Source organism: Natrix helvetica, assembly GCF_964273705.1.
Source record: "Natrix helvetica genome assembly, chromosome: 1".
NCBI classification, from domain to species: Eukaryota; Metazoa; Chordata; class Lepidosauria; order Squamata; family Natricidae; genus Natrix; species Natrix helvetica.
Genome location: NC_138548.1, coordinates 240,522,623 through 240,539,962, shown reverse-complemented (window position 1 = coordinate 240,539,962; position 17,340 = coordinate 240,522,623). Strand labels below are relative to the sequence as shown.

At 39.6% G+C, this 17,340-nt stretch overlaps 1 protein-coding gene across 3 annotated transcripts in view; it reads left to right on the top strand.

The window, feature by feature from the left end:
- Positions 1–17,340, top strand: part of RPTOR (regulatory associated protein of MTOR complex 1) — a 423,475-nt gene that overhangs the window by 243,511 nt on the left and 162,624 nt on the right. The gene's annotated exons all lie outside the window — the stretch shown is intronic.

Sequence of the window (17,340 nt, the reverse complement as noted above, 5' to 3'; positions counted from 1 at the left end):
CGAGGGAGCAGGCGTTGTCCGAAGACACTTCTGTGGTCATATGGCCACTATGACTATATCCCTAGATGTCCAGAATGCTGCTACCTTCCCAGTGAAGTGGTATCTATTTATCTACTTGCATTTGCTTGATTTTGAACTGCTAGGTTGGCAGGAAGGAAACTATATGCTGCTCTAAAACAAGTGAGGGCAACCTAACACCACTGGAAAATAAGTGGGGGCAACCTACCCCCCTCTGATCCACATATTGTGATTTCCAATGAGAAATACAATATCTCTAAATAGGCTTAATATGTTTTAGTGAAAATCTCCAAAATCCTTCCAGAAACCAAAAAGGGGAGGGAAGGGGGGGGGTGAGAATCTGAATATCCTGGCTCTATTCATTTTGTTAGCTACTGACGAATTCATAAAGATGGCTGTAGAATTGAAATGTCAGCTGTCCAACTAATGAACCCGAAACAAGGAAACACCCAAAAGTAAAATTTCATTGGATACACTCTATTGATACTAAAGAAACAAAACCTGCTCTGGTTTTCCCACGCAAATGTTTGTCATGTTAAACCATAGCTTCCCACCATTTGGTAATCACATTGTCCAATTATGAGATATCCTTTTGTTATGGGAACAGTCCATCTCTTTTTCAAGTACTTGCAGTGGTGACCTTGATGGTTTCTATGCTCTCGTGATCTCTGCATACCTTCTCAGCATTCCATTTCCCCCTTCCCTCCCCCTACCCTTCATTGGCATGTTGAAAAGCATTAGAGTTTGAAATAAGTAAAGTGATTCAATCTTGACATGAGATATTAGTCTGTTCTTCACCTTACTTTGTACCAGACTAACAAACAACTCCGAGTGCTGATACCCAGCAGAATTTTCAAAAACTGTTGTCATTTAACATTATTGCTACCTGAATCTCCTCTGAATTTTTTTGATTACTAGGTTGGTGATGAATTATAAGCCACATAGCAACTCAAAGCACTTTGATTCATCATAAAATCTGTTCCCCTTTCTATTAAACAGCACATTTAAAGAGAAATGTACCCAGAAATAAGTCCCACTGCATTAACTGACCTTACTCCAAAGTACAGTGGTAGTTAATTATACATATTACATTTTTTAAAAGTGTAGTTGTCCCTACAAGTTAAGCAGGCTTGTCTTTAAAGAAAAGGGTAATCAAAACATTTCCATCACCTTTATTTTGAATGCATGTACAGAATGTTTTTCACTCATCTGCTATGCAGTAGAGACATTTCAGTGCGAAGGATCTAAATGTCAGCTGGTCTTGAGCCACGGCATGTCTTGTTTAAGAAGCTGAATGTTGCTCATCTGCTTTCAGACGAATGCTTTTAGAGACTATTTGAGAAATGGTCCAGAGCACTTAATGTAAATCTCAGTATGGACTGGCTCAGTAATGCATCAGAAATGGCTCTTATCTCTTAAGCAAAAACAATGCAGAATTGTCCCAAATATTCATCTCACGCCATGTACTCTTTTTTTAACATGGGATTGATATTGTATGTATGTGTAGACAGACAGACAGACAGACAGACAGACAGACAGACAGACGTGTGTGTGTGTGTGTGTGTGTGTATGTGCGTGCGTATATGTATACACATATACAGATTGTACAATTTTTGTACAGGTTCTCTTGACAAATTACCAACTGGCAAACGTTTAATGAACCCAGCAAGTTTCTGTATGAATTGAGGCCTCTCTGCTGTCTCCCAGTTAACACAGTATGCCACAACAACTTAGCAGGGTCCACAGAATAGAGTTTGTATGAACCTGTAATATTCTAAAAGGTGACTAAGACAGTAGGTAAAAGGTTTTGAAGGCACTTAGTATGCTTGCATTTTCAGGAAGCCTTTGGTTAGGATTTCCTGTGATGAAAAGTAGTGGGTGAAATAACAACAAGCACAACATGTGAGGGCTGCTATAGCAATGACTCTTTTCCCACTTGCAATTTAAATTGGCATATGCCTCAGCAGTGATGATGTCCTTCATTCAAATGATACTTCACTTAGGTCCTGGTCAGAATGTATATCTTTTGTCATCACCATGCATTTGAATTAGTTTTTCCTGCTTAAACCAACTGACTCCACCAGAGCAACAAGGTGTATAAAATTTATGCTATCTGATAACATCAAATGATCTGTGATCTCTGGGTGACGATACCTGCCCATCAGATAAAACAGGCCCAATATTTTTCACTGTTCCTTCCTCTACCTTTATATAACTACAGCTATTAGATACTGAGTTGTATAAAAGCTCATTGGTTTTCCCAACTCCCTTTACTTTCTCTTGCACTTCACCCCATTCCCTTGCTGCAGGCAAACACAGCATTCATTGCAGTAAACCATAGAGAAGAGATACACGGGAGTGAGTATAAAATGGAGGAACCCAAAAAGGGAGAAATATTTCCAAATGCCCATAGATTCTTTGTCAATTTTAATGATTTTTCTTAATGCAAACTAGTAATTTTTGCCTTCCACCAGAATCTTCCTAAGAATTAGGAGCCTCCAAAGATAAAATGAGGAAGAAGGAGGGGGAGCAAATGGCCCAGATGGATATGTGCTAGTGAAATGGTACAAAGAACAAACAGCGTCAGAGAAGGTGCAGTACCTGCACACTTCCTTGTTACATCATCCCGATTTGTATGTTTCACACTAGCCAGATGAGGCTGTCAAAAGAGAAGACTCCCAAAGGGAAGGGAGACAAGAAAGTGGTATATTGGCACCTCTGCTAGTTAAGGTTTAATTCAGTATCAAATGCAAGTACAGAGCCAAGATGGAGTTGGATCAAAACAATTTTTTCACAGCCGTGATTTTTTTTACCTGTACAGAGAAAAGGGAATGGTGCTTTAAACTAGCTGTAAGAAAACTCCCAGTTGGAAAAATAAACAGAAGTTGGTCTGAAGGAGAACATTCTGGGTACTTCTTATTTAATCATTTTCAAAAATGATAAAAGTAAAAGTTCACTGACAATTAAAAGAAGGCTTAAGGCTCCAGAATCTGCTGGAGTGGGTGGCTATAATAAATGTAATGACATTATTTATTATTGTTATACTGCCTGTGTCTGGTTTATTTGCTATCTATCAGGACTCCTTTTCTGTAACCATGCTTGCCTTCTCAAACGAGACTTCCCCCAAGATCTGGATGGTCCCTAAGTTACTGGTGTTTCAAAGGGCCCTGAAGACCTGGCTTTTTGCCCAGGGCTTTGGCAAGGAGACTGAAACCCTTGGATTGTGTGATTTGTTTCTTTTTCGTTCCTGTCCACTGTCTTCTCTGCCATTCTTCATTTGTTCTTCCTTTATTGCATTTTTCTTGTTTTTAATGTTATTGCTTGTGAGCCGCACTGGGAGTTATTTAGTTTTCATTGTTAGGGAGAGAGAGTAGGTAGGTTGGTAGGTAGATGGATAGAGAGAGAGAAATAGAGAGAGAGAGAGAAATACAGTAGGTAGGTAGGGGGAAAGGGTGTGTGTAGGTAGGTAGGTAGAGGGATAGGGAGAGAGAGAAATAGAAAGAGAGAGAGAGAGAGAGAGAGAGAGAGAGAGAGAGAGAGAGAAATACAGTAGATAGGGAGAGTGTGTGTGTGTGTGTGTGTAAGTAGGTTGGTAGGTAGAGGGATAGAGAGAGAGAGAAATAGAGAGAGAAATATAGTAGATAGGTAGGGAGGGAGAGAGTAGGTAGGTACGTAGGTAGATAGAGGGGGGGAGAGAGAAATACAGTAGGTAGGTAGGGAGAGAGAAAGTAGCTAGGTAGGTAGAGGGAGAGAGAGAGAGAGAAATACAGTAGGTAGGTAGGGAGAGAAGGTAGGTAGGTAGAGGGAGAGAGAGAGAGAGAGAGAGAGAGAGAGAGAGAGAGAGAAATACCGTAGTTAGGTAGGGAGAGAGAGAGAGAGAGAGTAGGTAGGTAGGTAGATATTTCCAGGTGTATTTATCCATATGCTGGAGAAGGAAATCGCTGACAATTTGCAGCACCTAAGACTTTGTTTCTGCTGGCACAGCACTTGATCAATGTAATTCTCATCTATCAGTTAAAGAGCTTTCAAAAAAAAAGTTTTTGCACTCTGCAAACCTCCCAAAACCAGCCCGTTTTTCGTAAAAACTGGCCCGTTTTTTTCCAAAACAAAGGCATGAATAGCTGTGGGGGGGGGCTTACCGAGTGCTCTGGGGGGGGGCAAAAATGAGCAAAAAAACGGCATTGCATGCATAGCCTTATGGAGGCCTACAGAGTGCTGCTGGGAGCTGGGGGGGGGGGGGCAAAAACGGCCTGTTTTTTGCTCATTTCTGCCCTCCCCAGCCCCCAGGAGCTCTCTGAAAGCCTCCATAAGGGTAGCCACGGCCATTTTGGTGAAGGGGGTGGGGCTTCAGGAGGCAAAAATACGCTGTATTCAGTGTATAAGACGCACCCAAATTTTCAGCCTCTTTTGAGGAAAAAGGGTGTGTCTTATACTCTGAAAAATACGGTAGGTGAAAACCAAGGGGACCCTCAGAGTTGGTTTTCACCAGCTATGTGCCAATTTGATATTTCCAATAAAGCTATTATTTGAGGAATCCACCTGCCTCAGAGTTTTTGCTTGCAATGGATCTATTACTTGCAATCCTGATAATGAGAAGTTAGGCAGGAGGATCTAAAACAGTGATGTAATTAATTAACTACCTAAAGCTATACTTAATCATGGTACATGACCTATAACTTATGTTTCTTTTACTTGATCTTTAATATATAGTAAAAAAATAAATCTCTATTATAAATATAGCTTCCCTGTATTTATTACAAAGTTGAATGATTCTAGGTAGTCCTTGACTTACAACAGTTCATTTAGTGATTGTTCAAAGTTACAATGGCACTGAAAAAAGTGACTTATGACCATTTTTCACACTTACAACCATTGCCGCATTGCCATGGTCATGTGATAAAAATGCAGACGCTTGGCCACTATTTACGACTGTTGCAGTGGCTCAGGGTCATGTGATCACCTTCTGACAGCAAAGTCAATGGGGAAGCCAGATTCACTTAACAACCTTATTATTAACTTAACAACTTCAGTCATTCACTTAACAACTGTGGCAAGAAAGGTCATCAAATGGAGGGAAGCCAACAAATGCCTCGCTTAGCAACAGAAATTTTGGGCTCAATTGTGGTCATAAGTGGAGAACTACCTGTACTAATAGCCTTCTGAGTAACTCATTTATGTGGGCATTTCTGCATGTATAGTGCATATTTATTTGCCTTTTACCCACGGTGTAGAGTCCTTTGCTGGCTTTGAATGATGCTTAAGTTTTGTAAATTGTGGCACTCGGTCAGTGAAACAGTGAAATGACTGTGCCGGTGTCTGGATTCTTTGAACATTGGGTGCTTTGAATAGAGTCCCCCACCTTGGTGATGTAAATGCCTTTACTTAAGCTGCGTGAATCTGTTGTAGGATTAACATTTAAACTTGGCCATGCCATTTTCAATTGCTTCAGTGTCCTGTCTTCAGTGCTAGTGGAATTTGTCATTTCATTTCTCTCTCCTGTGTAGCTCTTGATCCTTTCACACAGCTAGGAACCATTGTCTTTTTAGCTGTGTTTCAGTAGCTTTTGTGAAAAGAAAAGCATGATTGTGCCACTCATTTGTGAGTGGACCAAAGGAATGTGCATATGCTGTGAAATGTTTTAATGTTTTTCCACTTGATTTGAGTTTCATTTAACCTCATGAATAATTACGGAAGTCCCCTTTGAGGGGTTTATAAGGGAATCATTTCACCTTCTTTGTGTGTGCATTTGTATCTGCCTAAATAGGATAAGATATTTTGTGTGTTTGCCCAAAGCAAATTTCTTTCTCTCCGTTTCATACAAATCAGCTACGTTTAGATTTAATGGTTTGTTGGGGCCCCATTGATTTCTTCAACACTGACAATATAGAGTTGCTTGTTCTACAAATTTATTGTATTGGTTTATTCTGTTCTTGAAGATTATTCGCTACCAGATTCATTCCATTTGGAAAAATATATAAAATTGTTTGTTAATGTAGGCTTATGTTGTCATTTATTGAACAAATGCTCTGTCATTCAGCCGCAGGAAAAAAAATTCAAACAAACAGATAGTCATTTGCCAATGTAACAGAGACCAGATTAAATGCTAGCTGCCAGATTAAAATGACGATGGAAAAGCCTTGTTTAGATATAATCACTGTAATGCTCCAGCTGTGGAAGACATGCCGTAACATGCTTTTAGGAATACATTTTTCCTTCAGTGCCTAAATTTATTTTTTTGCTCTGCAAAATTTGCATGTTGAAACATAGTAATTAAAATCTTTAGAAATTGTATTAATTTAAACTCAGCCCAAAACTCAACCTTGCATAATTTATTACTTTGACTTTTTAACTTTACCATTGCCCCAGCTCAGCTCCATCACGTATGCATGTGCGCTTTCTGCTGCCCAGCTGATTTTTGGGTCTCTACTACGCAGAGGCATGCGTGGGGGCAGGGGGTGCGCTCCCCCGCAGCCCATTTTGGGTCCCAGGAGGCTGCAGGGAGGTCTACTGAGCCCAAAAAAGGGGCCCGGGGGGGGTCACGTGTGCATGCATGGAGGCAGGGGGGTGCAGCACTCCCCCCATGGCCCGTTTTTGTTCTCCGGAGGTTGCAGGGAGGCCTACTAGCCCAAAACCGGGCTTAGCTTTTGAGGATCAGCTATGGTATGCCAGATGCTATGATCATAGTCCCCTTATTAATTTTATACATCTGTCCATCCATCCAACTATCCAACTATCCACACACATTCAGGAAGTTCTCAACTTACAACCATTTATTTAACAATTATTTGATTAACAATTAAAGAGAGTGCTGAAAAAGTGATTTACACTAATTATCACACTTACGACCATCACAAGAGCCAAATTCAGGCCCTTGGCAACCAGCATGTATTTATGGCAGTTGCAGCATCCTGAGGTTACATGATTGCCATTTGCAACCTTCTAATGAGAGAAACTGGATTCTCTTAACTGTAGTGAGTCACTTAATGACCATGGCAAAAAAAGCACATAAAATTGGATGCAACTCACGCAATGGCCTCATTGCTCAGCAATGGAAGCTTGGTTTCAAATATGGTCATAAATCAAAGACCACCTGTGCAAGACAGATTCTTCTTATTGTTGATTGTGAAAAATTGAAGATCTGAAGGAGCCTGTTCAGCCTGAGAGCCTCACATATGTTAAACAAGCATGATGTTGGAGATAACCTCCCTACAGAAATGATGTTGTAATGTTACTGTAATGATGTTACTCAATATTCTAGGCAAAGTAGGATGAATTACAAATAAATTGATTGCTCAGAGCATGAGTCTCTTAAGGAGGCTCAACTGAAGCAAACTGGTCCCAACAGAAAGAATTTAACTCACTGCCAACAGGACAGGACAGAAGAAAGATGATGACACCCAACATGCATACTTAATTGATCACCCCGCTAGCTCTGCCATCTTCTCTTCCTTCCTGCTCTAGGACAGTGCTCACTGTAGCAACAGAAAGGAATATTTTGGTGCAAGGAGCAAGTTAATTTTCCTCTATAAAGTTATTTCCTTCTTGAATTATAAGTTAGTACTTATCATCAATCTTGTGAAACCCATAGAAAAAAATCATTTAATTAACTAATGCTTCATGCTCACTGCTGAAACCCTTGTTTACAAATTCCATTATATTAATTCGTGACTGTACCTTTACAATATAAATTGGCAACCTCTGCATGCCCACAAAATTCAGTCTTGCCCGAATTGGTTGATTATTAAATTAGTGCAATCGGCCAGCTCAAGGAAAGAAATTTGAAAAAGTCAAATGGAACAGAACAGAGCATTGATTTATAATTCAAGAAAGAGTACACATAGTAATAACTTACCCAATATGCTCCTACAGATTAAAATGTTAACACTTTTAGAAATCTATATCATTAGGCCATTAATGGTTACAAAATGCAGCAATTACATGCTCATTTTTATAGGAAAAAGTGCATCTTTTATAGTTTTCAGAAGGGCAATTTATAGAAAACACAAGGCAACCATTTACAGGTGAAACTCAAAAAATTAGAATATCGTGCAAAACTCCATTTATTTGTCATAATTGTGATGATTATGGCTTACAGCTCATGAAAACCCCAAATCCACTATCTCAGAAAATTAGAATATTACATGCAATCAATGAAACAAGAATTGTACATAGAACAATATCAGACCTTTGAGAAGTATAAGCATGCATATGTACTCAGTACTTGGTTTGGGCCCCTTTTGCAGCAATTACTGCCTCAATGAGGCGTGGCATGGAAGCTATCAGCCTGTGGCACTGCTGAGGTGTTATGGAAGACCAGGATGCTTCAATAGCGGCCTTCAGCTCTTCTGCATTGTTCGGTCTCATGTCTCTCTTCTTTCTCTTGGCAATGCCCCATAGATTCTCTATGGGGTTCACGTCAGGCGAGTTTGCTGGCCAATCAAGCACAGTAATCCCAGTCATTGAACCAGGTTTTGGTGCTTTTGGCAGTGTGGGCAGGTGCCAAGTCCTGCTGGAAAATGAAGTCAGCATCCCCATAAAGCTCGTCTGCGGAAGGAAGCATGAAGGGTTCCAAAATCTCTTGGTAGACTGCTGCATTGACCCTGGACTTAATGAAGCACAGTGGACCAACACCAGCAGATGACATGGCTCCCCAAATCAACACAGACTATGGAAACTTCACACTGGACTTCAAGCATCTTGCAGTGTGTGCCTCTCCATTCTTCCTCCATACTCTGGGTCCTTGGTTTCCAAATGAGATGCAAAAGTTGCTCTCATCAGAAAAGAGAACTTTGGACCACTGAGCAACAGACCAGGTCTGTTTTTCTTTAGCCCAGGTAAGACGCTTCTGACGTTGTTTGTTGTTCAGGAGCGCCTTGACAAGAGGAATATGACATTTGAAGCCCATGTCCAGGATCCGTATGTGTGTGATGGCTCTTGATGCACTGACTCCAGCCTCAGTCCACTCCTTGTGAAAGTTCCCAACACTTTTGAATGGCCTTTTCCTGATAATCCTCTCCAGGCTGCGGTCATCCCTGCTGCTTGTGCACCTTTTTCTTCCACACTTTTTCCTTCCACATAACTTTCTATTAATGTGCTTTGATACAGCACTTTGCGAACATCCAACTTCTTTTGCAATTACCACCCTCCATATGGAGGGTGTCAATGATAGTTTTCTGCACAACTGTCAGGTCAGCAGTCTTTCCCATGATTATGAGTCCTACTGAACCAGACTGAGAAATCATTTAAAGGCTCAGGAACCCTTTGCAGGTGTTATGGCTTAATTAGCTAATTAGAGTGGGACACCTTGAGCCTAGAATATTGCACCTTTTCACAACATTCTAATTTTCTGAGATTGTGGATTTGGGGTTTTCATGAGCTGTAAGCCATAATCATCACAATTATGACAAATCACGGCTTGAACTATCTTGCTTTGCATGTAATGAGTCTATCTCATATATTAGTTTCACCTTTTAAGTTGCATTACTGAAATAAATGAACTTTTGCACGATATTCTAATTTTTCGAGTTCCACCTGTATATAATTATTCTCCAAAATGCAAGTGGATGTTTGCAGAACTGCATCAGCTTCCCAAAAGGAAAACAAGAATCAATCATAGCTGTCAAAACTTGGTGTGAAAGATGATGACCAACTTTAGCCATTATAATTCTGATTTCATTCTGATACAGTGGAAATGAAAATGTACAATGTTGGAACAATTTAGAGTTCAGCATAATAAAGTGCTTTTTAAGGAAATCTGAAAATTCAGAGCCTTCCTCCTCTTGTTTATAAAGTCAAGCCTTGCTGCACCTCAGGAGACATAAACTAGAAATAAGTTGGGAGAGGTTGGGATAAATTATTCAAAGGTATATTATACGTTTGCTATGTGTGTATTTGGAGTGAAGTGAGATGGAATTTTCAGTAGAGGAAATAAACACTTTATATTCTGAAACAAAAGAGAGCTGCCTTTTCCTCCAGGGAAAAGGGGTTGTTAATGACAAAAGCCACTGAGGCCTTTCCAGGCTTCCATTTTTTTTAATGTGAAATCATGAGGGAACTAGGCTGCCCGCGTTTTTCTTCTTTATCTGTATTCCTTCAAAGTCACCGGTTTCTTTTAAGTTGATAAATATTACCAGAGAGTCTGTTTTGTTTTGTTTTGCTTTGCTTTATTTTAGGGCCAGCTAAATTTTTGGTGATAAAAGGTCCATTCCCAAAGGATACGTGGGCTTTTTAAAATGCTTTTTTCCCCTTTCCACAATGGTATAGAATTGGCAATGTTTTAAACAGTCCAAGAAAGAGCAGTCAGCGTGGTAAATTTAAGGTGTTATCTAGATTAGAACAGTAGCTCATGAAGCCAACTTAACAATGAGAAAGTTGCTTTAATTCGCAATGTTTTTGTTGATAATACAGTATAGTCAGAATAAAGGCAGATATTCTTCCATCTCACTGAAAGGGTGAACATTCACAGTTTCATCCCACAAACAGCTAAAAATAGGCTGTAATCTTGTTTATTGCAAAAAAGAGTGCTTAAAATGGATTCTACAATAGATTTTTGCATATTGCATGTTTTCCCATGGTTACCTCTTTCTTTTGCTTGCTTTTTAATTAGTCCAATTTAATTAGTTTCATTAATAGGTTTAATTTGTTTAATTAAATTTAATTATATTGACATTGAGTCTTTATTGATTAGCCCTTGGGCCATATCAAAGTGCAAAGTTCCAGAAACAAATTATTACTAAAATTTGATAAAAGCAATATAAAATGGAATTGGAATAAAATACAGTCTAAAATGAAATTGGAATACAATACAATAATTTAAGATATTGATAAAATATTGTAAAATTATATTTAGGTGTCACCCCTGCAATTTACTCCAACCAGTCCCACATATGTAGATCTCAACCGAACCATGTTGTTCAAGTACTGTGCTGTGTTAAATGTTATTTTCCAGTTCCGGCCGCACATAAGGTAAATTGTTTTGATGTGGGATCCCAATGGGTCATTTGTTTGTATACAGACCAAGATACCTGTCTCTCACCCCTTACACAAGCCACAATCAAATATGATGTGAGCCAGGTCTTCTACTTCTGCCGCTCTGCAAATGCAGACACGCTCATTATAGGGTATAGAATGGAATCTCCCATATCTGACCATTGTGTCAAGCTGTTCGAATCTTGCTCGCGTAATTATCTCCCTAAGATGTTTCGGCAGTTGTAACTTCAAATAGCTGTCTACTTGGAAAGTATGTTTGTATTTACTCAGCCATTTCAAGTTACCCACCTTACTAAGGATACCTATACCATTTTGTGCTTCTATATCCTTAATTCTTTGGGCAGCTCTTTTTTTAAGTTGTTCTCTTGTTACACAAGAGACAGGAAGGCCACAGCTTGTTACAAAATTTGTTAGTTTGGTGACCCAGGAGATTTGTGAATGTAATTTTATTTGCTCTAATAGACATAACTTGGGGAGTCTATCAATCTCCATTTCATTGACTTTGCACCAGTAGTTACATGCTCTAATTTTGGATAGCGCATGAATTCTGTGAATTCCCAATTCAGCTCTAACTGCTGCAGCAGATTTTCTTGGATCTACACCCAAAATACATTATATATTCTAGTGGGGAAAAAAAGTAAAACTGAGTTTCATTTTATAAATGTAAACCTTATTCTACCAACTGAGTAGCAGGAACCTTTTTAAAATATTAGGTTACATTAAGATATATTTAAATACCTCCCAGTGATTTCCAAACTGCATACTAAAGCAGTTGAGCAATGAGAAATTATTCTTTAAAGGTTTCTGTAAAACAACATCAGCTACAGTTGGTCTTCAGCCTACAACCACAATCTGGACCAGAACTACCATTACTAAGCAATGTGCTCATTAACCCAATTAGTTTGCCCAATTTTACAACTTTTTTTTTGTTGCTGCTATCATTAAGCGAGTCACTGCATTTTTAAGTGAATCACATGGTGGTTAATTCATCCAGCTTCCCCCATTGACTTTACTTGATGGAAACCACCTGGGTAGATCACAAATGTGATGCAACCGGACCATTTTGTCAGTACTAAGCATTCCTTCTTGCTTGTCCAATTAGAATTATTACAGAGACCAATCCTGAAACATAACAAGGACATTCTTCTAAAGATAACTAAATTGTATTCTTTCCATATTCTAGAAATAAACTCTTGAGGATTTCACATACAAGTATGGATTAGAAAAGATATATTTAAATATCATAGATCTAATTGATTTTAGTATAAATACAGGTAGTCTCCAACCTATGACCACAATTAAGTCCAAAATTTATGTAGCTAAGCAAAACACTTAAGTGAATTTTGCCCAATTTTATGACTTTTCTTGCCACAGTTGTTAAGTGAATCACTGCTGCTGTTAAGTTAGTAATATGGTTATTAAATTACTCTGGCTTCCCATTAATTTTGCATGTCAGAAGGTTGCAAAAAGTAATTACATGATCCTGGGACACTGCAACCATCATAAGTATGAGTCAGTTGCCAAGCATCTAAATTTTGAACACATGACCATGGGGATGCTGCAAAGGTCGTAAGTGTGAAAAATGGTCATAAGTCACTTTCAGTGCTATTGTAAGTCACTAAATCAATTGTTGTTAAGTCAAGGACTAGCTATAATGAAAGCAAGGTAGTTTTTGAGTGATGATAGTAATTGGGACCTAAATTTCTGTCATTGAGCGGTGAGGTTATAAAGCACATCACATGACTGCCTTGTTTAGTGACAGCAATCCTTGTCATCATTAACCAGGGATCCTCCCCAATCCAATCCATTCTGGCCTTCATTCCTCCCAGTGCAAAGCCTTGGTAAGGTAAATGTCTGTTTCCAATTCCCCCCCATCCACCAATTTCCTTTCCCATTTCTGCCATTTTGGATGTCCTAATCATGCCTTGAGGTGTGGCAAGCGGTCCCAAAACAGCACAGCTCTAGGGCTGCTTGCCATGTTGTAGCTGTGGGGAGCTGCAGCTCTGCAAGAAGCCACTGAGTACAATACAAAACCAAAACCATAGATACCCCTAGAAACCACAGTCACCCCAGCTGCATGGTATAAAGCCTCAAGGCCCCAGAGTTTTTCACAGCACTGCACAGACCATGTTGAGGAAGCAGAACAGAGCAGTTCATCACACGGCCACGTGGCACAATGCCAGAAGTGGCTGCCATGTTTCCAGTGACGACAGTAGTTCAATGTGGCCTCTGGGAACATGGCAGATGCTTCCAGAATCACATGGCATAGTTGCGTGATGAAATGATCCGTTCCAGTGATGTGGAAGAGTTTGTGCTCTTCAAGAGTTAGGTAAGGAGGAAAATGTGTAGCTTAGTGGGGGGGGGGGGAATAAGGCCTAGGGTTTTTTTGGGTGGGGGGAGACATGCATGGACCCGAAGAAGATAGGCAGGTAAAGGCAAAGGCAAATGATCACAGGGGTGCTTCAGTATCCATAACCTTGCAACTGGATTATAGGTAGCTTTGGGGGGATCCGCCATAACTTCAAACGACAGCAACAGTTGTTAAACGAGGACTACCTGTACAGCAAGAAAAGTAAAATGGATCGAGCTGTATCTATGACAAAATTCAGGCTAATTCCCAGCTCATTCTATTGCTGAAGAGAAGCATACTAAATTCTGAGACTGTGAATTGATTACAATTTTCAGAAATAATATTGCAAGAGTATGATTGTGTTGATTTTTAATGGTGGGCTTCAAGAAGAGAAAGCGTTTTGCTTTTAATTTGCTGGATTCTCCTTTTTAAATACCACTGAATTTCTGAGGTTTTAAGATCTGACCTTGCAGGAAGTGTCCTCTCCTGCCACCACCACCACCCATCTCAATCCCCTTTGGCAGAAACATTTGCCCTCTTTACCTGACACACTTTTGAAGTGTTAAGCCTTTTAGTCACATCTGTCTCCATGGTCTAATGACCTCCTGTCATGTCTGGTGCAATTTGCAAGCAGTACAAATCAAGACTTGTAAATGTGTCTCTTCTAGTTCCATTTCTTCCTCCCTAAGCAATATATACACAGATAAAAACAGCATTTGCATCAAAGTTCTCCCTGCTATTGCCTCTCCTTCCTCCTTGTTTTCTCCCTTAAAATTGAACCGCATTGTTAGTCTTAGACCCAAAGCTCAGTGGTGTTACCGTAGTGTCTGTGTGTTCCCTTACAAAATACACAAATAAATGATATGTGTAGCCTTCTTTGAGGTTTAGGTTTGTTAGAGCTGAGAAACAAGGGGAGGTGTGAGCTCTGAAATTGGATTTTTGACTTTGTTGTTGGCCATGCTCCACAGCCAATGATCGAAACATTGAAGGGGCCTGTCAGAATTGTTCACAGAATGTCATTTATCCATCCTCCCCCCCCCCCCTGCCCTGGTGTCCAGACTGGATTGCCTGCCTAAGGAAATGTTCAGGTTGTGATTAGGTTACCCGGGGAGAAACCAAACAAAGCCTAGTGAGAATTAACTACAGAGAACACATTCATTTCTAGGAATCTCCCTCTCCCTGCACACCTTATCTGAGCACCAGTTAAGAAGAGGGAGGGGTATGGCTTCCTTTACTCTTGCTTTACTTTTTCTCTCTGGGGAAGGAACCCAGGCCAGATGCAGGCTTAAGCAATCAGCTGGTAAGAGATGCTGGTTGTTTTCATTGCAACTACATAGATCTCTTGCTGGCCCCGTTTAGGGGCTATTTGCTTCCAGGAATTACTTTTCTAAATATATCCATGAAGAAGGAACAGTCTCCAAACGTATGAATCGAGCCTCTGCAATAAGGCTCAGGGTTTCAACACCCTGGTCAGCTGAATTTAGAGCCAGGATATAGATTTAATTGCAATAATTGACTCCCGCTCTTGTCACAATCTGAGATTAATACCTTCTGCAATTGTTCTCTCTTACCATTGTGCCTGCATCCTGGGTGTTTATTGAGCTTGTGGGAGCCATATATTGCTTTTGCTTTGAAGCTGTTTTTATTACCCCCTGATTATCTCATAATTATATAGGCAGCCTATTGCGAAGAGGAAGGTCATTACTGAAGGAATCATGGAAAAGAGAGAGCAGATGAAACTGTGCTTCAAGAAAGATCAGGAGAGTCCTGAGATTCATTTCTTTCTTATTTGTAAATTCTGTTCTGAATCTGATTAACAAGCGTTGTTGCAGTACAGACAGTCCCCGACTTACGTTCATTTTGTGACAACAGTGCTGGAAAAAGTGACTTATGACCATTTTTCACACTTACAGCCATTGCAGCATAACCATGGTCACGTGATCAAAATCCAGGCATGTATTTTTGACAATCGCACTGACCCAGAGTCATGCGACCACCATTTATAACCTCCTCAGCCAGCTTGTGATAAGCAAAGTCAACGGGGGAAGCCAGATTCACAACTATAGTGATTTCTTTAACAACTGTGCCAAAAGGTCACTAAACTGAGGCGCTACTCACTTAACAACAGAAAGTTTGGGCTCAATTGTGGTCATAAATCAAAGACTATCTGTGGCTAGTCTTAAGGTTTAGAAAAATAGATTAAGATTTAAGAAAGGCATTCAGACGAATATAAGTAATCCTCAATTTACAGCAGCTCATTTAGTGGCCATTCAAAGTTACAACGACACTTATAAATTTGTCTTTTTAAGTGTCTTTTTAAAAAATGACTTATGACCATTTTTCACACTTATGACCATTGCCACATCCCCGGGGTCCCGTGATTTACATTCAGATGCTTGTCAGCTGGTTCATATTTATAACAATTGCTGTGTCCCAGGGGGTCATGTGTTTCCCTTTTGTGACCTTCTGACAAGCAGTCAATGATGGGGAAGCCACATTCACTGAACAGTCATGGGACTAATTGAACAACTGCAGCAATTCTCTTAACAAATGTGGCAAGAAAAGTCATAAAATGGGGCAAAATTCACTTAACACATTTCTCACTTAGCAACATAAATTATGGGCTCATTTCTAGTCCTAAATCATGGATTAGCTGTATATGCAACCTTGGAATTACTTACTTTAGATGTTACGTGAGGATGTTGGATATTGCTTAACGGTTACATTTTTAGGGTCACAAAGCACAAAGAAGAAACAGGTATGCTCTACTTTATGTTCCCTCTCTCCATTCCTTAAAAACAAAAAGAATATGATGATGATATAGTACAGTTTATAATCCTGTTAAAATAAGATTTTACTTGGACATATAGCAAGATGGGGATGGGGGGAAGCATTGTATAGAAGTTGCCTGTGTGCTCAGATACGTTTGTGATTGCCTTATTGATTAGCTGTCAGAAATAAAAGATGGTTAGGCAAAAATACTGAATTAACCTGCTAGCTGTTGTCAGACTCACTGCTGTTTAAAATAATGGACAAGGGCTTGTTTTACAGTAAATTTAGCTTTCCATTTCAGTTATATCTTTATGGCTCTGTGTTATGCATTTAATTAAAAGGAAAGATAAATTCAAAGGCACATAGCAAAATATTTTATGTAGAAAAATGTAACCACACAGCCTACAAAGCACACATACTCTCTATCACCGCCCCTTTTTCTCCGGTGGGAGAATAGTGGCAGGTCTTTGCTTAGTTGTAGTGGTACTGGAACAATGACACAACCACAATATGCAGTCATCTTTAATCATCTTGGATTCTGCCTAGATTCTTCAGTGGTGTTGGCATAGCGGGAACGTTTATGAATTGTACCATTTGATCTGTACTTTATGAAACATCCTTATAATCAGTTTAACCCTATAAAAGAATAATCTCTCCTAGATTTAATTTTCATTAAGACTTGGATATATTTAACTTCAAATTGATTGGAAACTTGTTATGAAGCCAAATACAGGACAAAAATAATATTATGGCATTTAATTTCATGACTTCATTGGGGAAGGGATTGTGTATTGCTTGGCTTCAGTTGCACAAAGAGGCTGTGTGTGTGTGTAATTAATTTGCTGCCTAGTACTGCTCTAGACGGCTTACAACATAAAAACAAAGAAATAATAAGAAGCATAAACATAACAGTAGCAAAATAGTGAAACAATGAAATAAACAGTGAAAACATAGTAATATGAAATTTAAAATGGGGGGGGGAGAGAAGCAGGGAACGGTGCGGGGGGGAGCAGGGGGGAAGTGGGGTTTGCTATCAATCCAGCAGCCACCTTCAGTGCATTGGGTCCCCAGGTGGATTGGCAGAGCTAGGTGTTCAGGCTCTTGCACTATGAAGAACATAGCACTTGTCCACTACTCTTTTAAGAAAGCCGTACAGCTAGTCCTCACTTACCGACCACTCATTTCATGACCATTCAAGATTCAATGATTTT